This window comes from Cryptomeria japonica, chromosome 9 (assembly GCF_030272615.1).
Source record: "Cryptomeria japonica chromosome 9, Sugi_1.0, whole genome shotgun sequence".
In the NCBI taxonomy this organism is placed as follows: Eukaryota; Viridiplantae; Streptophyta; class Pinopsida; order Cupressales; family Cupressaceae; genus Cryptomeria; species Cryptomeria japonica.
The window spans coordinates 175,910,681-175,937,310 of NC_081413.1; positions in this window are offsets into that span (position 1 = coordinate 175,910,681).

A 26,630-nucleotide genomic window follows, 5' to 3' on the forward strand; every position below is an offset into this window, starting at 1 on the left:
TATCCTAAGTCTTCTCATTACAATTAAATTTTCATTTAATTGGCTAATTATTCCTCTCCTTGTGAATGAATTAATAAATGAAAGATTATTAATTAATTTACCTAATTTCAAATTCCTAATTTCCATCAATTTCCTAATTTCTTAATTTTCTAATTCCTAATTTCATTTTCCTCCTATTTCTCTCCTAAATTCATGGAAATGACATGTCAATTTGTCATAAATTTGTCATAATTGACAATCAATCAATTTTGACATAGAAGTTGTCATAATTTGTCATAAATTATCAATCAACAAATTTTTCATAGAAAGTGCATAATTTGTCATAATTGACATAATTGATTTGCAATTTCCATTTGAATTGAATCATGCTAATCTTGTCATCTCTCCAATTCTTCTATAAATTGGATGAATTTCTTCAATCAAACCCCTTAATTGGTAATTTGTAATTGGTAATTGGTAATTGGTAATTGATAATCAGGCTATCAAATCTAAGCTTCTAGTACTCTTGATCAAAAATCCCGTCTACTTGCTTTCAATTGTGTGTGCACTTGTAGGTGAGATCCACAACCATTTGAAGAGGAAAGAAGAACAATGGAGCCGCATGGAAGGAGCATTCAAATCGTCATCTGGTTTGCACAATCATTAGTTTTGTATGCTTTGTTTTCATGTCTCTATTGAATGTGTCTTAGGATAGATTCATTGCAATGAATGCACTTGTGATTGATTATTATGTTTATCTTTGTCTTGTGATGATTTCCTATTTCCTAACGTACAAATTAATTCTTCCCCATCAAATTCATTTCTTCTAAATCTCCTAATTAATTAAAACAAACCAATTTATGAGTTGTTGAGATTAATTAGCCTTTTCCTATTATTGGAATTTTTAAATTCAAATTCTCCTAACTTCTAACCACCTAACCTAACCACTCCTAAACCTAACTCATTTCATGTAACCCCGGGTTTAATTAACCATCCTAGCTTGCACATCCTAACCACCATGTCCTCTTTCCTTGAACACTTTACCCTCTCATGAGCAAATCTTTGTGACATGTGTCACTAAGTGTTCCCTTTTATCCAACCTTCATAGAATCTTCTTGACACTTGTCATCATGGAGATGACATTGTCCCCTTTCATCCAACCCCTTCTCCTACCAACCTCCAATTGTTCCCTTTCATCCAGCCTCTTTTCCAACCTCCTCAAATTTCACCATTGATATCTTCAGATTTAATCTTGACCGTTGATTCCTACCACCTCACCCCTGGCCTTGGAAATGCTATAAATAGACCCTATTTTGGAGTTCAAAGGATCCTGGATCCCATCTCATTTGCATTCAAGCATTGTTACTATAGGCATATGCAATCATAGTTTATCATTCTAGCATTGTTATCATGTTCAATTTTAGCTTAAATCTAGCTTATTTTTAGCATAATCACGGAATCAAGTAGCTTAATCATTATCATTGCTAGCTTGAATGCATCATTTATCATTTAAATCCTCCATTTAAGTGTAGTCAAGTCATTGGAATTTGTATGACCATATTAGAGAGCAAAATTCATACTCGCTTTTACTAGGAGGCGATAGATTGATTAGCAATGGTTTATCTTTCTTTGCTTTAAATTCATTAACCATACTTGTAATTATCTATTGAGTGTTTTGTGTTGCATGAATAGGTATACACTTCACAGGCACAACAACTGTCTCTATTATTTCTCTTTACTACATTATTTCTTGTTTACCAGTACACTAATTTGGATTGCAAAGTTGTAAATAAGTTCAAATATTCCATTAACCAGTTAGACACTGATTCACCCCCCCCCCCTTAGTGTCTTTGGGACTTTCATTGCATCTAATATTCTCTAAGACTAGTGAAACAATAAACATCAACTGTGTCAACCTAAATAGCCATCTCAACTAGGTTGGCCATAAAACATAATTACATCGTGAATTTACAATAGATCACAAAAGATCATCATAGATCACTATCCAGATCATTACAACAAATTATATTGCAATATCAATTGTTGGTTGATCGCAAACCATCATGGAAATCCGATCTATATCCTCAAAATAATTGTAAAGATGTAAATTACTCTATAAGACATAATCTACTCTTTATTCATAAATAAACTCATAGGTCAATTAAGAAGTCTATTACAAACATAATATAAAGAAAGTTTACTAAGTTGATAAAACAATCATAGATATCAAAGAGTTAAATACAATTTTCATGAAAAATGAATGGTAAAAATTACTCAATATATATCCTTATTCCCTACTTAGGCTTTCATATTGTCTTCAGTAATATACAAATAGAAAGAAGATGAGATACATCCGTCGATCAACATTCTGAGTTGCTTCCTTTCAGTCCTTTGACTTAAGACTAGAACAAGATTTCGACCTCTATACGCTTGAAACTGGTTTGGAAAGAACTCTGTCGTGCCTCCTCTAAATGGGTCTACATCTTCCTTGATGGCTCAAAATTCTCTGACCGATCTTCTATTCTTCTTCTATCTCTTCTCTAAAACAACTCTCTCTCTCTCTCTCTACAATTCTAACTTAATATCTTTATATCTACTCCTCTGCTATTTTCTATCTTTTTCCTCTCCCTTACCTATCGATCCTATGCTTGTATTTATTCTAAATTTCCCCTATGATATTTCCTAAGTTTGACACTCAATTATTGTTATCAAATTGAAGTCTTCTGCATTTCAATAGGCCTCTAACTTTAACTATCTCACATCTTGGAGAGATGGAAGCTAAGTAACATCTTCTATAGTTGTGGAAAAATGAATCGAACACCTCTCACCATGGATCATGGAGTAGTTTTAGTCTTTCACAGACTTCACTACTAATTCATCAAAGATCGGTATGAATGCCAAATCACCCACCAAGGGTCGTGGGAGTTAAGTCGACTTAGGCTACTATGGATGGAGAAAGTTAACTATAGACTTATCATGCCGTGGGCACTACGTGCCTATTAACTCCTCCCTCCCGCGGTTACAAGCCAAAGATGGAGCTATCTCTTGGCTATCTCCATGGATACATGCAGTCAGTAGGTTTAGGTAGCCATTAACTAAGGTCGAGGAGTGGTCTGATGTATGTGGAGTAATCTGCAGTTACGTGGGCTGATTTGTAGTCACGTGGGGTGATTCACTTGCTTGGTGGGGAGGTCGGCCTTGTCAACTTCCACTAGTCGACTATTACCCACCATCGCCACCTTTAAAACAAATATCCACCACCTTTTTGCATTACAATGTTAATTTAAATAAACAATATTATATTACATAATGTATACTTTGCATTCAATTTATTATTAAATGTTAAATAAAATGAAAACCTACTTAAAAATTTTAAGATATTTAATAAATTAATAATATATGTATGTATATACATACATATATATATATGTATATACATATATATATACATATATGTATACACACACACACACACACACACACACACACACACACACACACACACACACACACACACACACACACACACACACACACATATATATATATATATATATATATAACATTCGATTTTATTCATAACAAGATAAAATATAATCATGATAATATATATACATGCGTAATTATAAACCTATGATTTCAAATTGACCAGATTAATTTAATCACTTCCAAATATAACTTAACTTATAACCAATCATTGAATTTTATACATACGAACTCCGTACAATTACCTAATTGATGACACCATAATACTCATTTTCCAACGAACAAAAAAATAATCAACTTCTTACCATTGTAATCATGTCGACATAAAGTTTGCATTCTAAATCAGATTTAATAAAAATGTTAACTCGCTAATTAATTAACCCTAATTTTTTAACTATTGGACATTTTCAAATATGCAATCAACATAATGACTAATTTTTACTCAAATCATTTCAATTTAAAATAAGCATCGATGAAGTCACAATTCAAACAATGATGCCTTGACAAAATCATATTTGCACAAATAATTTTTTCTATTGTGGTGTGTGAGATTCCCCTAGTCTACCAAAGTCATAAGTTAAAAATAACTCTACCTGAGTCATGTTCTCACCTTCAACTTCATTCTCCTATCCCTGCATCACTTGCACTCAATAATTCATCAGCATTGATGATCCCCAATTAAGATAATACTAGATATCGAATTACATATTGCATGAATAAAATGCATACATCATATCCTATTATTTGTATACAATTGAATTGACATATAAATGAATGCTCATATCTGTTTCAATTTCAATGCATAAATAAAAACCTACACTATATCTCTTAAATACACATTATCAAAAATATGGTTCATGACATCCTTCCCCTCTTGGAAGAGACATCGTCTCAATGTCTTACTACTCAAACAATAATCACATAACAATTATATCGCATTAAAATGTCAACCATACATCAAGTTTCAAATAATAACAATAGAATACATGCTATCCGAGTTTACATCATACAATTAGAATCATTGTTTCAAAGATATCTCAAATGATAAGCAACTATTTCCTAAGAAAGAAAATGAGGAAAATGGTGGTCAATCATCTCAGCATCCTCCCATGTAGCACTATCCTTGGAATATTGGTCCCATTGAACCTTATACTGAGTGAAATCTCTGCTACGTAGCTTCATGCTACGCTGATCTAGGATTCAGATGGGCTCCACTAGCACCACCCCTGGATCCTGTACATGTAAAGACTGCCAATCAATAATATGAGATGCATTAGCATGATAAGGTTTCAATAAAGAAACATGAAACACATTGTGGATTCAAGCTAGAGAAGGGGGTAAAGCTAATCTATAAGCAATTGGATTTATAACCTCCAGTACATCAAAGGGTCCCACATATCTTGGTGCCAACTTTGATGATTTTCCAAATGAGATAGAGCTCTTATGAGTTTTGACTCTCAAAAAGACTTTATCTCTTGTAGCAAATTGTCTATAAGTCCTATTTCAATCTGCATAACTCTTCTGTTGGTCAGGTGCTTCCTTCAACCTACTCTTTATTAGCACCATTTGCTCATCCATTTCCTTAAGTAAATCGGGACCAATAGTGACCCTATCCTCTAGTCTATCCCAACTGATAGGTGTGTGACACTTTTGCCCATAGAGTGCTTCAAAAGGTGTCATCCCTAAGTATGCATGAAAGGAGTTGTTATAAGAAAATTCAACCAAAGGCAGGTACTCCTCCCATTTGTACTATTGATCCATGCAATACATCTATAAAAGATCTTCCACTACCTGATTAACCCTTTCTCTCTAGCCGTCAGTCTAAAGATGATATGTTGAGCTAAAATTTAGTCTTGTTCCTAATGTTGTATTTAATGTTGTCTAGAATCTGGAAGTCATCCTGGTATCCCTATCAGATATTATGGTTTCTGGAACACCATGTAACCAAAAAATTTCTAGCACAAATTTCTTGGCAAGAACAAATGATCCATCCTTGAGATTCCTCGGTATGAAATGTGCAACTTTAGTCAGCTTATCCACCACTACTAAGATAGTGTCATGTTTATTTTTTCTCATTGGTAACCCTTGGATAAAATCCATATTGATTACATGCCACTTCTATTCTGGTATAACATGTTGGAATACAAGTCCTGCTAGATGAACATGTTCAGCTTTTACTCATTGACGTTCCAAACATTGTGCTACATACTCAATCACTTCTTTTATGAGTTTAGGCTAGAAATACAAAGATTTTAGATCAACTACCATCTTTGTTATTCAAGGGTGTCCCAAATAAGGTGTATTGTGCATCTCATGTAGTATTAACTTCCTCAACTCTCTCCCTTCAAGTATGTACATCCTTCCTTGGTACCTTAAAATAACCTCAGGTTCTATTTCATATCCATCATAACGATGATCTGAAGAATCTTTTTCCAAGGCTTGTTTAACCCTCAGGTAATGCTCATCTTCTGGAAGGTTCTACAACACTTGTTGTTTCAAGTTTGTTCTAGTTATCACCATAGTAGATAGGTGTCTTCTTCTACTGAGAGAATCAACTACTCTATTTTCCTTCCCTTTGATATATTCAATACCAAAATCATACTCACTTAGGAATTCAAGCCACCTTCTTTGTCTTGCATTAAGATTAGGTTGTGTAAAGATATACTTCAATCCTAAATGATCCGGTTTTAGCTCAAAAGGATTCCCTAAAAGGTAATGCCTCCACATTTGTAATGCATGTACAATAGCTAGAAGTTCTAAGTCATGCAGTGCATAATTCATCTCATATTGCTTTAGCTTCCCTGATTCAAATGCAACCACCTTTCCTTCCTGCATCAACACTGCCCCCACACCTTCACCTAAGGCATCTATAATTACTATAAAATGTCCATTGGGATCTGGTATAGTTAAGACTAGTGCTGTTGTCAATTTCTGCTTCAAAATTTGAAATGACTCCTCACACTTCTCCATCCATTCAAACCTTTTTTTATTTTTCTGAAGTGAAGTAATAGGTGCTGCTATCTTGTAAACTCCTTCCACATACTTTCTATAATATCCTGCAAGTCCCATAAAGCTACGAACTTCTAAAAGATTATGAGGTGTTGGCCAAGCTGTTATCACTATTTTGAGAATTGGGTATTCTTGTCCTATAGTTGGCTAAAAATCTGCAAAATGTGTTTGGCATAGAAGAGTTGCCTCTGTGTCTCTTGGGTCAAAAGAGGGTTTAAGGGTTTTGAGTTCTAACCTTTTCTTATAAAAAAAAATCCTTGTGTTCTAATCTTGCATTACCTTTTTTCCACTTAAGGAAGGGTCAGTTTATCATGAGAAGTGTCCCCCCATTAGATTTTTTTTCCCTAGGTGGTCTTTTAATTTTTTCCAAATTTTATGCCTTTGCCAATGTTAGTTTTTAACCTTTGTTGGGCTTCTTAACTATCGTGCAAGTTAAGGTTCATCCTGTGGTGTGCATTGGTTTGCTGAGAGAAAGGTGCCCATGCTTTGGCCTTCGTGAAGCTACAAAAAAGGGTAAGCGGGCCTGACCAGAGGATTGCTCATCAGGTTAAAAGACTATATCTCGTATTTGATCCAACGGCTAGCATTGCTTCGCTAGCCCAAGATGCGTGTGATTTACCTTTTGTGAAATAGTGAAAGATTTGGTGGGTCCCAGAGGCATAAAGGATGATCAGTTCAGAAGAGATCAATGGTTGGCATTGCTTTGCTAGCCAAAACATGCATGTGTTTTACCTTTCGTGAAGTAGCAAAAAGGTGGAGGGCCCGGGCAAGTTGACCATGGCAAGGGTAACAAATGAGTGAGTTTCTAAGATCCTGCGGTGGTTGTTGCTTCGCGAAAGAAAATTTGCTTGAGATTTAAGGTCCACGAAGTAGCGAAAAAGGTCTATGGACCCAAAGGACAGGCAGGTCATAGTTTTAAAGACCAATTAAGGATGAGTTAATCAAACGGCTTGAGTGGATTTGCAGCCTCAAAATCAAGTGGAGATTAATGTTCGTGAAGCAGCAAAATGATGTGGTAGTCATATGGTGGATGACATGGCAGGACAGATGGGTTGTTCCGTGGAATGTAGTGGTGACTTGTCAAATGCACGTGGTTCCAAAGGGTAGTTGAGGGCTTGCCTTGATTTAGTTGGTGGTTATGTTGAAAATGGTAAAGTAAAACACGTGGCGGCCTTAGAATGGAACCCGATGGAATTATTTGAGCAAATAGCTGACTGCCATGTGACATTTATTAGCCAGTGATGAAACAAAGGCAAGTGGTTTCTAAGTTGGGGGCCCACTTTGAAGGTCTGAGTGTGTTAAATGTTGTACATCTCGGGGTAGATCCAACGGTTGTCATTGTTTTGCAGCCTGAAGATGCCTAAAGTTTATGTCTTCATGAAGTGGCAAAAACCGTTAGTTGTCAAGGTTGAGCATGGTTAGTTAAGAAGACTGGTGGTCACTGTAAGAAGTAAAGATCAAGAATGTAGATGACGATCTTATGGCCAACGTTGTTTTGTGTGATGAAAGTGCACAAGGTTTAGTGTTCACAAAATAGTGAAAAGAAGGTAGGGCCCATCACTAATGCAGAGGGACCGGAAGGAGTAAAGGTAGTGCAAGTTTCTAAGATCCTGCGATTGTTGTTGCTTCATGAAAAGAAAAGTGCAGGGGTTTTAAACTCTATGAAATGGCGAAATAATGAAACAAAGAAAGACTCAGAGAATTTGTGGTCCATTAGAGCTAGTTTTTGAATTTGATTTGCAAATTCAATTCTGAGGTGATAGCCAAAGCATGTGAGATTAATGCCTCAATTCAATGCCAACTTGTTGTATTAAGGTCTGCATCAACTTGAATGCTGCCATCATTTCAACGAGTCTGTTACAGAGGAATTGGTGTAGAGCCATTTTCTTAAAGCAAATAATGAGGTTTTTATGTTTTTCTTGCTAGTTGCAATCTAGAAATCAGTGTTACTATATGAATTGCTTTGATAGAGTCTTGTGTAAATCTCAGTTGATATAATTGCATTAAAGGGATGGCCCCAAGAAGGGAGTTAACAGGAAAGGTAAACTACCAAGATAGGAACATTGTGATGACTTTCTGGAACAATTAACTATGTCTACAAATGATGGGGGCAAAGCAAAAGAATTGGTTACAAAAAACCCTCGTCTAAGAATTGGAGATGGTCTATATGATAAAGGCAATTGGTTAAGGGATCCTCAGATTGGGATGTCTAGTTTGGGACTCTTCAGGGTAGGTTTTGGTCAGAGACATTCCCCTGCCCTTTAAATAGTATATGGGAATTGGATGTGGGGAAGCTTATAGTCCCTGGGGTCTTCATGGATGTAGATTTGTTGACTCTGATTGCACAAAATTATGACCCTATAGCTAGATGTATCAGAAATGTGAAGAGATCAGCCCTGATTGAAATTAATGATGATGAACTCATAAGAGTGTTTAAGTTCAGTGAGGCTTCAAATTTGTTAGTACCTATTGATTTTGAATCACTGGCCCAGGTTTATAATGCACAAAGGGATCACCCTAGGAGTGGCCCACTGAAAGAGTTTTTTGTTAAGATAGGAGTGTTGACTATAGTAGGCCCCAGTACCATGGATTCTTTCTCCCTAAATTTGTTTACCCTAAGGGCTAAGGGTATGTATTGGGAGCTTTTTCAGATTTTTGGAGAAGATTCTAAGAACAACATGCCAACCCATTATATGCCGATGATTGCACAGATTCTAAACCCCTCTCTAGCAATAACATTTGACTATGCGTCTTACCTCACTGATGCAATTCATGTAGGGCTGGTAGGGATAAAAAATGGTAAGGTGGATAGACCATTTGGATGGTATTCTCTTCTAATGCACATGTTTTTGTTCAAGGGTGCTGATTATTTTGCAAAAGAAATGGATCTGGTCAAGGTAAAAGATAAGGAAGAGATGCCTATTAAACTTTGGAGTACTGTTTTGTCCAAGGACAGAGAGGATGCTAGCTATTTAAAGTTTGACAAATGCTTTGCATCTAAGATTAGGATTCTTTTGTGCACAGAAAACCCTAGGATTCCTAAGGCTCTCTTAGAATTCCTCAGACCCAAAGAATTTGCTGAGGGTATTAAGATTGTTCATAATTGGGGAGATATGTATTTGTACCCTATTTCTATAGTTTTTAAAGTATATGGTTTTAGGGGCACTCCATATTTATTGCCTTATCAAGTCCCACTGAAGATAGGAATTGCTGAAGTCTAAAGGCAAATTGGAGGTGTGCAAGAGGCAGAGCTGACAAATAGAGGTAAAGGGACTATTTTCCCAACTATTACCATGGCCCATCATTTTGTGATCACCAAAGGTGGCTAGAAGTATCTTGAAGAATTCTTTAAACCATATAGACTGTCAACTACAGTTTCAAGATTTGCAGACCTTGAAGACTTTTTCAACGACATGTTTAGAAAAAGAGCTGTTTGTAAAGGTAGGACTCACCAATTTTAGTTCCCTGAAGATCTAATTAGGAATGAATTCAATTTGGATGAGCAAGAATTGAGGAAGGAGAAGTGGGTGGCATACAAAAGGGCTCTTGACTTCATTCATCAATTTGATAGTAGTTATGACCCTCTTTCTAGTTTTAATCCCTTTGAGGAAAAAATAAAATTCTTAATTCTTTATTTTAAAGACCTCATGCAAACTCTAAAAGAAAAGAGGGAGGCTATGATGAGAAATGATCCTGATAGGGTTAGATTGGTTCTAGCCAATCCTGCCTTTGCTAAGGCCATCCCACTTGGTGATTATGTAATGCACAGGAAATCAAAATATAGTGTGATGATGCCAGTGATTGGTGAGCCTTCTACTTCAAGAGGGAAAAAGGCAATTGAAGATGTCATTGACATCCAAGGATCCCCTAAGAGGCAAAGACTGGGAAGGAAGTGCAAGCTAGTGAACCTCTATATTCTCCATCTCAATCCCCTATCCACATAAGAGATGAGAAGGTGATGGTTGAATAGTTGTTACAGTTAGGGAGTCTTAGGGAGATTGTCTACACATATGAGGAGACACAAGAAGGGATGCCAGAAGAGCCACCTAGTGCTGAGATGAACTTGACTGAAGGTGAGCTCAAAGGTAAAGAGTTAGACTTAATTATCAAGCAGGCCAGTGAGGAGTTCCTAGCTGATAGAAACTTTGTTACAATAGGGGCCTTCATACAATTTGTATGGAAGCAAAACATGGAACAATTTAAAGCCAGATGTGAAGAAAGGAAGAGTGAGTAGCCTCACAAAGATGTAACTCAGGTGGAGGAAGAGGTAAAACAAGAAATGACTGAAGAATTCAAGACCATTACTCCTGAAAAGGGAAGAGAGATAGTATCAAAGGCTGGTGCTGTGATACTCCCTGAGTGGGATATAGCTGATACTCTAGTACTTGAAGTAGTCAGGAAGGAAGCTAAACCCATGGTAGGAGTGACCTTCAGTAAAGATAATGCTTCTTTGGTCATGTGGTCATTAAAGAAGGATGAAAATAGAAGAAGGAAAGATGTCTCAGATTCTAGTTTCTTAGGAGGTATGATTGTAATAAGAGTTCAAGATACAGGGATGGTGGAAGCTGCAAGCATAGTGTTAGAAACTGCAAAGTTCAATGTAGAAGTGGTAGAAAAGGAGGCAAAAGAAAAGGCTAATCTCTAGTTGAAATTGGAAACAATCTTGAAGGCTTATAATGAAGCCAAAGAAGGAATAGCCAACTGAGATAGCATTATTGCTAGGCTTCAGAGTCAATTGGTAGGTCGGCACCATCAAGGTGAATCCTCTACTCTTATGATAGCTTCTTCTCCAGCAAGACCTCCACCTACAAGTCTTATCATAGAATATACCCCTTCTCCTATGCCTTCTGGTTTCCAACCAATTGAAACTGTTCAACATGAGCTGGAACAGTTGAAATAGGCTCAAGCTCTGTTTGCAAGCAAGTATAAGGAAAAGGTAAAGGCTACCATTTTGAAATCTGCTGATTCAATTAGGGCCTCTGTTGTGCATACTTCTATGAAGATGATTTTGAATATTTTGACTAAATTAAGAGAAGATGAGACTACTTTGGAACCAATTTTGAGTAAGTGGATGCCTAGGGGAAAGGAGTTAGAGCTTATGTGTTCATCCCATGCAGATGCAGAGGCAAATGAAAGTCTTAGATCCACTTGTGATTTCATAAAAGAAATGAATACACTCTCAAAAGAAAGAGTAGGTGTGAAAAGAAAAGCCCAACTGTATAGAAAAGAATATTCTGATCACAAGTATGAGTTGTTTCTAAGGGGTTTTGTTGGTCCTACTCATTTAAAAGGGGAGAAGGAACGACTAGAAGAGCTGGACAACAAATTATCCCAAAGGGTCAATGAAATCATTAATACTGATGGCACGTCCTTATTTGTCAAAATCACTGAGGAGATTGAAAAGGTAAAATCACATTATGGTTTCATAGAAACATAAATTGGGCAGTTAAGAGTTACTTGGAAAAGGCTAGAAGGGATGAAGAAGAAGATTGTTAGCTTCTCTTGGTCGAGTGATAACGTATTCAAGGAGTGGAAAGACAAGTATGTTGGACAAAGAGAAGATATTCCAGAACAACTAGAAGATGTTGCAGTGGAGCAACCAACTGAAGAGGTCATTGATGCTAAAAATTACTTATATCTGTTTCTTGGAGAATATTGCGGTTTGTAACAAACTTTTCTTAGGAATTTTCCGAAGCTTGTAAGCATCCATGATATTATAAATGGATACCAGGACTAGTAAAATAGACATCACAATAATTTTGTAAAGAGGCTCTAGCAAAATATATTTAGGGCTTTTTTTTCTATTTTTAAGCAAATTATTTTGAGTTATGTAATATTTTCAAGAATGAATATGAATATACAGATCAAAGTTCCAGGCCTAAAATTTCTTTGTCTTCCGGCATGCATTATTTAGTTTGCTAGTTTCATTTGGATAATCTAGGGTTATTTGAATGAGCATGGATTGTAAGGAAATCCTATAGACGTTATTTATGGCTTTTCTCTTCAGGAGAGGGATTAAATGTGCATGAAATATTTCTGTCAGCAAATCTATTGTTTGTTGCTATGAATCTGATGAATTGTTTTAGTTAAATGGGAGAGGACCTATGTATATGTTAGGCATGTATGGGGTTCATGAGAGCCAAAGTGATGATATGTATAAGAATGTTTAGTTTTGAAAACTCTTGCTTGATTTAGGTGACTCTGTGGCTCGGATAAGGCACTGTTATCCAATTGTAGGATTTCTTTCTATCTTTTCTTGAAGATCAATACTGAAAATGAATACAAGTTTTTCTTTTAGTGTTTCAGTTTCATTGAGGTGATGAAATCCATGGGTTTTTAGCACTGGTTTACTATGGATCTCAATCCTAAAGTGTGAAATTATTCACAAAAGGTATACCTACCTAAACTTTGTATAAGTTCAAAGTGTAGAAGGTCTCAAAACCTTGCTATATGTTACTCTTGAGTTCTATTTCCCTAGTCTGTTCATATGCACATAGAGTTATTTTATTCCTTACAAGAAGGATAGAAGGGAAATCAAAATTTGAGACTAACACAATCTACTATTTCTTCTATCTTTGCAGGATCAACTAAAATTCCTTCAGTGGATATGACATGACCTAAGTAATGCACCTTTTCTTGAAAGAAGGCATACTTAGAAAATTTCCCATAAAGATTACGATCTCTCAACCGTTGAAAAACTATCCTCAAATGCTTCTTATGTTCTTCTTCATTCCTAGAATAGATCAAAATGTCATCAATGAAGATTAGAACAAAATCATCCAAGTACTCTCTAAAAATATTGTTCATGAGGTTCATGAATGTTGCTGGGGCATTGGTTAAACCAAATGGTACAACTATGAATTCATAATGCCCATATCGTGTTTAGAATGCAGTCTTAGGAATATCGTCATCCTTAATCCTTAATTGGTGATATCCTTATTGAAGATTAATCTTGGAGAATACCATTGCACCTTTCATTTCATCAAATAATTCATCTATCCTTGGTAAAGGATATCTATTTTTGATAGTTACTTTATTCAACATCCTATAATCAATGCATAACCTTAAAGTACCATCTTTCTTCTTTACAAAGATCACTGATGCACCCCATGGGGATTCACTTGGTCTAATAAATCCTTGCCTAAGCAACTCTTGCAATTGAGCTTTAAGCTCATACAATTATATTTTTGTCATTCTATATGGAGCCTTAGCTTGCGGCTTCATTCCTAGTAAGAGTTCTATAGAAAAATCAAACTCTCTCTTAGGTGGTAACTTGGTAAGATCTTTTGGAAAGACATCTAGGAACTCTGCAAGGATAGGATAATCCTTAGGACTTTTCTCAACATTATCCAAATCATTTACCATGATAGCAATAATGGAACATCCTTTTCTTTTGGCCTTCTTGAGTTGCATTTCCAAAATGTGTCTCAATTCAAGAGGCTTTTGAGACCCAAAAATTTCAACTGAATTCCCAAAATCATCTATACAATTGATGGCCTTATCCTCATAGTTTACTATGGCTGTATGCTCTATTATCTAGTTGATACCTAAAATCACATCATATGATCTTAATGGTGCCACATAAAGGTTAACCTGGGTTTGGAAACTGGAAATTTCTAGTTCACTGCAAAATAGACAAGTATCTACCCTCCGTTCTACTTGATTTCCATATTGAACCATCCATGCATTTGAAATATAACCAGATCTAACAAATATTCTACAAACTACTTTAGGATAAATAAACCATTTATTAGCTCCTGTATCTATTAAAATAGAAACTGATTGCCCAAAAAGCTTACCCATCATCTGAATAGGTGAGGCTTAGAAATTAGCTTGATGGTTGTCGACTACAGGGTGAATCTAGTGTTGAGGGGCTCCTTGCTGATTTGCTCCTCTTTGTGTAGGGGTACATTGCAGACAATTCAAGGAATAATGACTCCCTCCACAATTTTAACACCCATCCCTAGGTCCAGAATGGCCACCTGAGCTTCCTCTGTCCAAATTCTATTGGGCATTAGTGTTATTGTTTTCTTTCTTGTTACCATCTTGATTCACTCTTCCTCTTTCCTAAGTGTTGGGTCCCCTCTTTATATTCCTTATTTGTCAATTATTACCGTTGTTGTTCCTTTGGAAACTCCTATTTCCAAAATTTGGTCGGTTATTCACATTTTTACTGAAGTTCCCCAACTGTTGCAACTTCTGCTCTTGCTTGGTCACTTTCTCAAATACCTCCTCCATAGTCAGTGGATTATGAATATCCACCTCTGCTCCTATATGAGTTCTCAAACCCAAAATGAACTTCCGAATGCAAAATCACTCATCCATCTGATATTGCAGAACACACTTAAGGAGGTTGGTAAACTTCTCCTAGTATTGAGTTACTGACATGCCACCTTGAGTTAGGTTCTAAAATTTAGTAATCTTCTTATCAAAGAATAACTAAGGAAGCCACCTCTTCCTAAAGGATTGCAAGAACAATAACCAAGTGATATCTCTTGGTTGCAATTTCCTTTTGGATTTTTCATTATCCCACCAAGTAGTAGCTTCACCAAAAAGCTGATAAAAGCCCAAACTACCTTGGTTTCATTGGACATGTTGCAGAGACCAAAATACTTTTCCATTTCTATCACCCATGCATCTGCACCATCACCAATAGTTTTTCCATCAAACTTTGGTGGGGCTATTCTTTTCAAGTCCTTAGCCAACTCTTCTTCAATCCTTTCTTGGTTATCTAGTTGCTCTTCAACCCTTGGAGCTTTGTGTCGGACTTCTCTGACCCTCCGAACCTCCTGCTCAAGTCCATTCATTCTGGCACTCTGTTGGTTCAGTAAATCAAATATTTGGTCCAGTCTTTCATTTCCATTACTAGACCCAACGCTTGGGGTCCTTGAGCCCATTGTTATTCAACAATTTTTGCATCAGGGAAATGTTGATATTTCTTAGCCAAAAAGAAGAATATTAGCAAAGTTATGATTTCCATAGCTTCTATTTAATAAATTCTCCCTAAAATATACCCTTACAATATAACTATAGAGATTAATATCCCTATTTACTACCGAAAGGAAAAAATATAGGACTATAATAAGACAGTTAGATAATTAACAAATCTATTTAATCCAAGTTTAGTATACATATTTATCATCATAGGAATCATAAAAAAACATAACATTCAACTCAAATTTATTATAGAAAGAAAGACATCTTTATTTATTGATAATTAGAGTGTTATTACATAATACATCACTCTTATGGTGGAGTCATGTGAGTATATCCTTCGAACTCACTAGAACTTAGGGGGGTATAACCTTCAGACTCATCATCACAGAGTGGGGTGTGTCCCTCAGATTCATTATCACTCAGTGGAGAATATTCTAACTTAGGATCCTCTTCCTCTATAGGGATAGTCTTTTCATCAAATAATTCAATAGGGCCTACTCCTATTTCAACACTTTCTTTCTCTTCAGAAACTGGTTTCACTATGGGAGAAACATTTTCCTCCTCACCGATCCATCCTCCACTTGAATGGTTATCCATAATAGGCATGATAAGAGACATAGGATCCTTTTGACCCTCAAATATTGAGCATACCCAGCTACTGACTTACAAGCTATCTATTTTGTTCACACCTTCTCTAAAAGTTTCAACACAAAACTATTATTCTCCAAATTCAACTTGCGAAGTGACTCATAGGTCCTGGTGTTATAAAACCTATGCTCTGATACCAAACTATAAAGACGTAAATTACTCTATAAGACATAATCTACTCTTTATTCATAAATAAACTCATAGGTCAATTAAGAAGTCTATTTCAAACATAATATAAAGAAATTTTAAGAAGTTGATAAAACAATCATACATATCAAAGAGTTAAATACAATTTTCATTAAAAATGAAAGGTAAAAATTACTCAATATATATCCTTATTCCCTACTTAGGCTTTCATATTTCCTTAAGTAATATAAAAATAGAAAGAAGATAAGATACATCCATTGATCTCCATTCTGATTCGCTTCCTTTCATTCCTTTGAATGAAGACAAGAACAAGATTCTGACATTTTTATGCTTGAAACTAGTTTGGAAAGAACTCTGTCATGCCTCCTCTAAATGGGTCTACGTCTTCCTTGATGGCTCAAAATTCTCTCACCAATCTTCTACTCTTCTTCTATCTCTGCTCTAAAACATCTCTCTCTCTCTCTCTCTCTCTCTCTCTCTGCAATTCTAACTTAATATCTCTATATCTGCTCCTTTGCTATTTTCTATATTTTTCCTCTCCCTTACCTATTGATCCTATGCCTGTATTTATTCTAAATTTCCCTTATGATATCTCTTAAGTTTTAGGCTTGGTTATTATTATCAAATAGAAGTCTTTTTCTGCATTTTGACAAGTCTCTAACTTTAACTATCTCACGTCTTGGAGAGATGGAAGCTAAGTAACATCTTCTGCAGTCATGGAAAAAAGAATCAACTACCTCTCACCATGGATCACGGAGTAGTTTTAGTCTTTCACAGACTTCACTACTAATTCATTGTGGATCGGTAAGAATGCCAAATCATTCACCAAGGTTCGTGGGAGTTAAGTCAACTTTGGCTACTGTGGATGGAGAAAGTTAATTGCAGACTTGTCATGCCATGGGCACTACATGCCTGTTTACTCCACCCTCCTGCGGTTACAAGCCAAAGATGGAGCTATTTCTTGGCTATCTCCATGGATACATGCAGTCAGTAGGTTTAGTTAGCCATTAACTAAGGTCGAGGAGTGGTCTTCTATATGTGTATTAATTTGTAGTTGCGTGGGTTGATCTGCAGTCATGTGGGGTGATTCGCTTGCTTGGTGGGGAGGTCAGCCTTGTCAGCTACCACTAGTCGACTATTACCCACCGTCACCACCTTTAAAACAAACATCTGCCACCTTTTTGCATTACAATGTTAATTTGAATAAACAATATTATATTAAATAAAATATACATTGCATTCAATTTATTATCAAATGTTAAATGAAAAGAAAATCTACTTAAAACTTTTAAGATATTTAATAAATTAAGAGTAATTTATGTCTTTATAGTTAAATAAACTCATAGGTCAATTAAGAAGTCTATTTGAAACATAATATAAAGAAATTTTAATAAGTTGATAAAACAATCATAGATATCAAAGAGTTAAATACATTTTTCATGAAAAATGAAAGGTACAAATTACTCAATATATATCCTTATTCCCTACTTAGGCTTTCATATTTTCTTAAGTAATATACAAATAGAAAGAAGATGAGATACATCCGTCGATCTCCATTCTAAGTCACTTCCTTTTAGTCCTTTGAATGAAGTCGAGAACAAGATTCTGACCCTTAGTTAGATAAGAGGGGGGGGGTGAATTAGATAAACTCACAATACAATATATTCATCAGATTCAACCTTGGTAGAACTTACTTGATATGCAACTATGACTGTAAATCATTCAAACTCATAAACAGATAAACTTAAAACATCATAACACATTTAACACCAGATTTAACATTGAAACCCTAATAGGGAAAAACCACTGTGGGATTTCAGACCCACAAAGAAAATATACTCTTCTAGAGTATGCTTGGTTAAAATCTTGTTAAAGATTCCATAAACACATTACTAGATGTGACCCGGTCAAGGGATTTCCCTTAGATTTATCAGAATCTTGTACTTTGTTAGAAGTGACCTTGTCAAAGGATTTCAAACACTCATTCAGAATGTTACCTTGCTAGAGGATTTACAAATAAGACTGTTAGGTCCACTCGGTTAAGAGATTTCCTATCACTTACAGAAATAAATAATAGTAATAAAATATATATGCAACTTCACATCTAAAATGTTAAAGAAGACTCTATGTGCTCAAAATAATCTTGTCATAACACTTATCTCATCCTTGCTGGGCTTCTCAATCTGTTCTTTGATCAGATCTTCAATCTTCTGTACTCGGTAATCACCTTTGTAGTATCACTGCTCTTCTATTTGCCCGCATACTTTGTTCATCAAAATTTCCTTATTTATAAACAATTCCTAACCGCTTAATCTGTTAGGGGTCCCACAGATACTAAGAGGGGGGGGTGAATCAATATCTAACCAGTAATAATAATTTCTTAAGTTAAAACATGCAGAACATAATATAATAGTGTACTGGTATGCAAGAAATAATGCAATAAATAGAATCAAAAATATCCACATGAAAAGTACACCATAACACAAGATGTTTAACAAGGAAACCCGGTGTGGGAAAAACCTCGGTGGGATTTGTGACCCACAATATTCACTCACTGGCCAATAATAGAATATTACTTACAATAGGGGCCTGCACATGCAGGAAGGCCAACTGCCTAGAGCTCACTGCTCAATGGGGAGTCACACTGACTTACAATAAGGATTAGATTAATCCAATAACTTGTACTGCTTTACAATAGCATATTCAATGCCAGATTCAGTACCAGTTCCTGCTTTGTTCTTTACATATACCCCTTGACCTATATTTCACACATTAGGTCTACCTAATATTTTCCTTTATGCTTCTACCATCACTATTACAAATGTCTACAATGATCTCCTTTATATATAAGAGTCATTTTACAATTTGCCAAGTTGGCTTACAATAATAAACAAAATATTGTATAACAAAAATCCTATCAGCCTCTGTGCCGGTATACTTTCTTTCTTCTATGCCAGTGCCGATGTCCTGAGTGATTTGCTGGTGTCGATGCACTATCTTGCCAGTGTAATGCTTTGCCGGTATAATTTCTTGTCTGTCCCATAGGATTGCAAAGTTGCCATCAATGACAAAACCTTCAATCACATACAATGTCTCATTGGAGTGTGCATATGCCAACATAATCTCCTTAATCACATTTCCCATGATTAATCTTAGCCATCAAATCATCAAACTTGACTAGGTTCATTGAATCCTTCGATCTGAAAAACATTTTATCTCACCTTGAAACTTGTATTCCTTCCTTGGTACATGTGCTCAGATATGACCGTTCAATCTGCGCTATAGACCTTACTCTTGTATTTTCATTGTCATAGATCCTCAACAAACTTCTTGCATGACATACCAATCATCTATAAATTTCCAGCTCATTGGCATCCTTCATTTAATAATCTATTTATTCATTCAATGCATTATGTTACTGCTTGGTTGATACTCGGTTAATACTGAACTTTACTCGGTAGACATTCTGCCTTCTTTAACTGATATCGATAACCTTGGTGTTTACCGACTAGCTGCTTGCTCAGTAACATAGAACAATATCAAACCTTTACTCATTCAATTGCTTGAAATCTTTTCTCCTTCTTATTAAGTCTTCGAATACTCATATATAGGATATCACAACAATGAAAGTATCATAATCTCATCACTGTCTAACTCAGTAATAGTTGCCCATTGAATAACTTATTACTCCCCTTCAATTTCACATTCTTTCTGTGTCACTTACCGACATCTTTATACTCATCAAAACATACTCTTTAAGATATGGAAATATCATACTGAATCAGAAAATCAATTGCTTGACATCAATGACAAAATAATATTATTAAGACAGTAATCATCCTTTATCAATCATATCAACAAACTTATTGAAATGCCAACAATCTCCCCCTTTGGCATTGATGGTAATACCAGCTTGATTTATTCCAATTGATTCGATCTGTGGTTAACTTCTCCCCCTATCATTAGTCTTCTCGCCCTTTGACAACAATGCCAAAAGTAAAACTAATGCATGATTACTTCCCTTATGAAGTAATTTTCTTGTTGTTAAAACATATACAAATGTATCATCTTAGTTTCAGTTAGAGCATCTTGACTTCATTCACTATTTCCTGCACAACTTTAGACAACATCCTAAAGTGTGTAAATCGGCATCAACTCACAAATAATATTCGGTAGAGTCATAGGATTGATGCTTTCACCGAACTCTATCAGTGAGTACTAGATAAGGGTAGGACCCCTAACTTACTTCTGAGATACTCAAAAGTGTCCCTTGGCAGTGGCTTTGTAAAGATGTCTGCTAATTGATCCTTTGTGCTAACATATTTGAGCACAACTTTCTTCTCTTGAACTTCTACTCTTAGATAATGATACTTTATAGAGATATGCTTTGTCTTAGAGTGCATTACCAGATTCTTTGAAATGTTAATAGCACTTGTATTATCACAAAATATAGTTACTGGCTCGGTAACTGTCTCATTCATACCTTCCAGCAGTTGTTTGATCCATGCTATATTGGTACAATTCAATGTTGCAGTGACATATTCAGCTTCAGCTATTGACTATGAAATGCATCCTTGTTTCTTGCTAAGCCAACTCACTAGTCTTTCTCCCAAAAAGAAAGCTCCACCACTTATGTTTTTCCTATCATCAATGTTTCCTACCCAATCAGCATCGGTATAGACTTTTAAGTCAAAATAATTCCTCTTTTTATATAGTAAACCATAATCTTCAGTGCCTATTAAGTATCTAAAAATTCTCTTGATTGCTGTCATATGGGTTTCTTTGGGATCTGCAGAAAATCTTGTTGTTATTCCTACTGGATGTGCTATATCCGGCCTACTGTGAACCACATATTGCAACTTTCCAATCATAGATCGATAAAGTGTCTCATCAATAGATGTAGATTCATCATTCTTTGATAGTTTACAATTAGTAGTCATAGGAGTACTTATAGGTTTAGAATCCTCCATTCCAAATTTCTTCAAGATTTCCTTTATATACTTGGATTGAGTAATGAAAATCCCATTTTTCATTTGCAGAATCTATAAACCTATAAAATACTTTATTTCACTGATTAGTGACATATCAAATTCTTTGCACATTTCATTTCCAAATTTCTTACATAAAGAGTCATTTCCACCAAAAATAATATCATCAACAAATATGGCTGAAATCAGTATTCCATCATCCTCATCATTCTTCATATACATGTTGCTATTCTTACTTGTCCTCATAAATCCAATCTTGATTAAGTAAGAGTGCAATCTTTCATACCATGCTCTAGGTGCTTGCTTAAGGCCATATATTACTTTGTTCAACTTACATACTTGATATTTATTCTTCTCTTCAATAAATTTTTTAGGTTGTTCAATATAAACTTCTTCTTCTAGTATACCATTCAAAAATGCAGATTTAATATCCATTTGATATACCTTGAAATTTTTGAAAGCAACATATGCCAACAATGTTCTTACTCCCTCAAGTTTTGCCACAGGTGCAAAAGTCTCACCATAGTCTATTCCTTCTTCTTGAGCATAACCTTTGTAAACTAGCCTTGCTTTATTCCGAATGACCTCACCTTTTTCATTTAGCTTGTTTCTAAAAATCTACTTTGTATCAATTACATTTTTCTCTTTTGGTCTTGGGACCAGTGTCCATGTTTCATTTTTCTTGATTTGTTCAATCTCTTCTGTCATAGCATTCACCCAATCATCATTGCTTAATGCCTCTTTAACTATCCTTGGTTCAAATTCTGATATCAGACATGTGTTCTATCTCAGTTTGTTCCTTGTCATCATAGGATCATCCTTATCTCTTATAATCTAAATTGATGCATGATTTCTTTTGACATATTTAGCTAATATAGGCTCGGTAGGCTCTGTATGATCTTCTTCATCACTTGGTAACTAAGTATTTTCTTCATTAGCTTTCTCAGTAAAACTTATCGGTTATACATATGAAAACTCTTCATAATCTTCTGGTTCTTTGGAGTTTCCTTCATCATTCTTTTCTGCAAATTCATCAATTTTAACATTTGTACTATCCACTATTTTGTTAGATGATTTGATCAGACATTTAAATGCTTTACTCCTAGAGGAATAACCAAGAAATGTTCCTTCCTTGCTTTTCTGATCAAATTTTCCATTTCTGTCATCTTTGTGAACAAAACATCTACTTCCAAATATTTTAAAATAACTTACATTTGGTTTCTTCTCATACCAGATTTCATATGGTGTCTTCATAGTTCCTTTCTTTAGTTGTCCTCAGTTCAGGGTGTAAATTGAAGTGCTTATTGCTTCTCTCCAAAATATTTGAGGTACTCTCTTTTCTATCATCAAAGTTCTGGCACAATCTACAAGTGATCTATTTCTTCTTTCAGCTATCCCTTTTTGTTGTGGTGTTCTCAGTGCAAACACTTGTCTCTTTATACCATGATCATTGCAAAATAAGTTAAATTCATCTGAAGTGAATTCTCCTCCTCTATCAGATCTTAGACATTTCAACTATCTTCCTATTTCTTTTTCAACTCTTGCCTTATACCATTTGAACATTTGAAAGGCTTCTGATTTCTCTTTTAAAAACATAATTGACATCATCCTTTGAGTAATCATCTACAAATAATATGAAATATTTATCTCCATAATAACTTTGAACTTTCATAGGACCACAAAGATCACTGTGCACAAGATCTAAAATTCCTTTAGAAGTGTAAGACTTACTTGTAAAGCTTGATTTTGTCATCTTACCCATCTGGAATCCTCAACATATTGCATTCTCGGGTTTTTCCAAGCTCGGTAGACCTCTTACTCTGTGCTTCTTACTTATTTTGATTAGGTTATCAAAATTTACATGACAAAACCTTTTATGCCATAACCAAGTATCTTCTATTTTTGCATATAGACAATTGTTCCGAGTTGAGTCAAGATGAAATGTATTACCTCTTGTTTGAGTCCCAGTAGTAGCCAACTTTCCATGTTTGTCATGAACTTTGATAACTCCTTTCTGAAATTCTATTCGGTATCCTATATTGTTTAGCTGTGCTACACTTAACAAATTGTATTTCAAAACTTCAACCCAATATACATCATCACATTTAGCATTGTCAAGAAGTGTGATGGATCCTTTACCTTTCATAGGATATTGTGCATCATTACCAAATCTTACATAACCTCCATCATAATCTTCTAAATTAACAAACTTGTGTTTATCACCTGTCATGTGATGTGAGCATCCACTATCTATGATCCAAGAATCATTATTATTTATGTGTGATATTAAATCTTTTTATTCATACCTTTCTTCATTTGATCCATCTTTGATAGTCACATATACAACTTCCTCTATCTCAGTCCCATCAGATTTATCATCATTTGATTCCTCATTAACTACTAGGCATGTCTTTCTATCTCTCCTTCTGAAGTCTCGATGCCCTCTGTATTGATTTTCTTTCTATTTGTCATCTCTATATTCTCTCTTTTCACTAGATTCTTTGTCAGGCTAGTTAGAAGCCATATGTCCAATTTTATCATAGTTAAAACATTTCAAAGGCAACTTTCCTTTATACTTTCCTTTACCTCTCGGTAACCTTCTAGCTAATAATGCTTCATACTCTTCTTGCTTTCTGATTTCCTCATATAGTTTGTGTACTTCTTCCATTTTATTGCGAAATCTCTCACTTGCTCCACTATAATTTCCTTTAGAATACTTATACATTCTATCATTGTAATCATCAGATTCACCAAGATGAAAAGAAGAGAATGCAGATTCAACTTCATTTACTGAAGACCCATTGTTATCAAAATTACTTAACTCAAAAGCATGTATCTTACTGATAGTAGCATCCAAAGATACTAGCATGTTTGGTACAAACCTTAATTCATTAATTGCAGAGACTCTAATGGCATAAGTAGGTAGAAGTGTTCTAAGCAACTTACTTGTTACATCATTTTCTTCAATAGTTCCTCCTGCTCCTTTGATTTGATTAACAATTTCCTTTAACCTTATACTGTATTGGATTATGTTCTCACCTTCATTCATTCTCAAGGATTCAATTTGTCCTCTTAGACTATCTACTTTTTCTCTTTGAACATGTTCATCACCACCATACACAGATATAAGCTTATTCCACATAGCTTTGGCATCATTACAACCTTCTAGATCATTAAACTCTGAGTCAGTCAATGCTGATGTTATTCCAATCATTGCTTGAATATGTTCTTTCTTTGCCTTTATCTCTTTCATTGTCATTGGGTAGGTGCTAGGTGCAGTGTAATCATTCTCCAGATAATATGTTGCATATTCTCCAATTCCTGATAAGTGCAACTTCATCCTTTTCTGCCATGTAGAGAAACTTGACTTGTTCAACTTTGGTGCATCCCTTTTAAAAATCTTCAGATCTTGCCTCAAGTTCCTTTAAACTTTTCTTTCAGAGTCCTAAGCTCTAATACCAATTATTAGTTAGATGAGAGGGGGTGGGGTGAATCAGATAAACTCACAATACAATATATTCATCAAATTCAACCTCGGTAGAACTTACTTGATATGTAACTATGACTGTAAACCATTCAAACTCATAAATAGATAAATTTAAAACATCATAACACATTTAACAGTAGATTTAATGTGGAAACCCAAATAGGGAAAAACCACTATGGGATTTCGGACCCATAAAGAAAATATACTCTTCTAGAGTATGCTCGGTTAAAAGCCAATCCTGTTAAATATTACATAAACACGTTACTAGATGTGACCCGGTCAAGGGATCTCCCTCAGATTTATCAGAATCTTGTATGTTGTTAGAAGTGACCTTGTCAAAGGATTTAAAACACTCATTCAGAATGTTACCTTGCTAGAGGATTTAAAAATAAGACTGCTAGGTCCACTCGGTTAAGAGATTTCCCGTCACTTACAAAAATAAATAATAGTAATAAAATATATCTGCAACTTCATATCTGAAATGTTAAAGCAGACTCTATGTGCTCAGAATTATCTTGTCATAAGACTTATCTTCATCCTTGCTGGGCTTCTTAATCTATTCTTTAATTAGATCTTCAATCTCCTGTACTCGGCAATCACCTCTACAATATCACTGCTCGTCTATTTGCCTGCATACTTTGTTCATCAACTTTTCCATATTTATAAACAATTCCTAGCTGCTTAATATCCTTAATCACATTTCCCATGATTAATCTTAGCCATCAGATCATCAAACTTGACTAGGTTCATTGAATCCTTCGATTTGAAAAATGTTTTATCTCGCCTTGAAACTTTTATTCCTTCCTTAGTACTTGTGCTTAGATATGACCATTCAATCTACATTGTAGATCTAACTATTGTATTTTCATTGTCGTAGATCCTCAACAAACTTCTTGCATGACATACCAATCATCTATAAATTTCCAACTCATTGGCATCCTTCATTTAATAATGTATTTATTCACCCAATATATTATGTTACTACTCGGTTGATACTCGGTTAATACTGAACTTTACTTGGTAGACATTTTGCCTTCTTTAACCGATATCGATAACCTTGGTGTTTACCGACTAGCTCCTTGCTCAATAACATAGAATAGTATCAAACCTTTACTCATTCAACTGCTTGAAATCTTATCTCCTTCTTATTCAGTCTTCGAATACTCATATACAAGATATCACAACAATCAAAATATCATAATCTCATCACTGTCTAACTCAGTAATAGTTGCCCATTGAATAACTTATTACTCCCCTTCATTTTCACATTCTTTCTGTGCACTTACCGACATCTTTATACTCATCAAAACATACTCTTTAAGATATGGCAACATCATACTAAATCAAAAAATCAATTGCTTGACATCAATGACAAAATAATATTATTAAGACAACAATCATCCTTTATCAATCATATCAACAAACTTATTGAAATGCCAACACCGACCTCTTTACGCTTGAAACTGGTTTGGAAAGAACTCTATCGTGCCTCCTCTAAATGGGTCTACATCTTCCTTGATGGCTCAAAATTCTCTCACCGATCTTCTATTCTTCTTCTATCTCTTCTCTAAAACAACTCTCTCTCTCTCTATGCAATTCTAACTTAATATCTTTACATCTGCTCCTCTGCTATTTTCTATCTTTTTCCTCTCCCTTACCTATCGATCCTATGCCTATATTTATTCTAAATTTACCCTATGATATCTCCTAAGTTTGAGGCTCAATTATTGTTATCAAATTGAAGTCTTTTTCTGCATTTCGATAGGTCTCTCACTTTAACTATCTCACATCTTGGAGAGATGGAAGATAAGTAACATCTCCTACAGTTGTGGAAAAATGAATCGACCACCTCTCACCATGGATCGTTGAGTAGTTTTAGTCTTTTGCAGACTTCACTGCTAATTCATCTTAGATCTATATGAATGCCAAATCGCCCACCAAGGGTCATG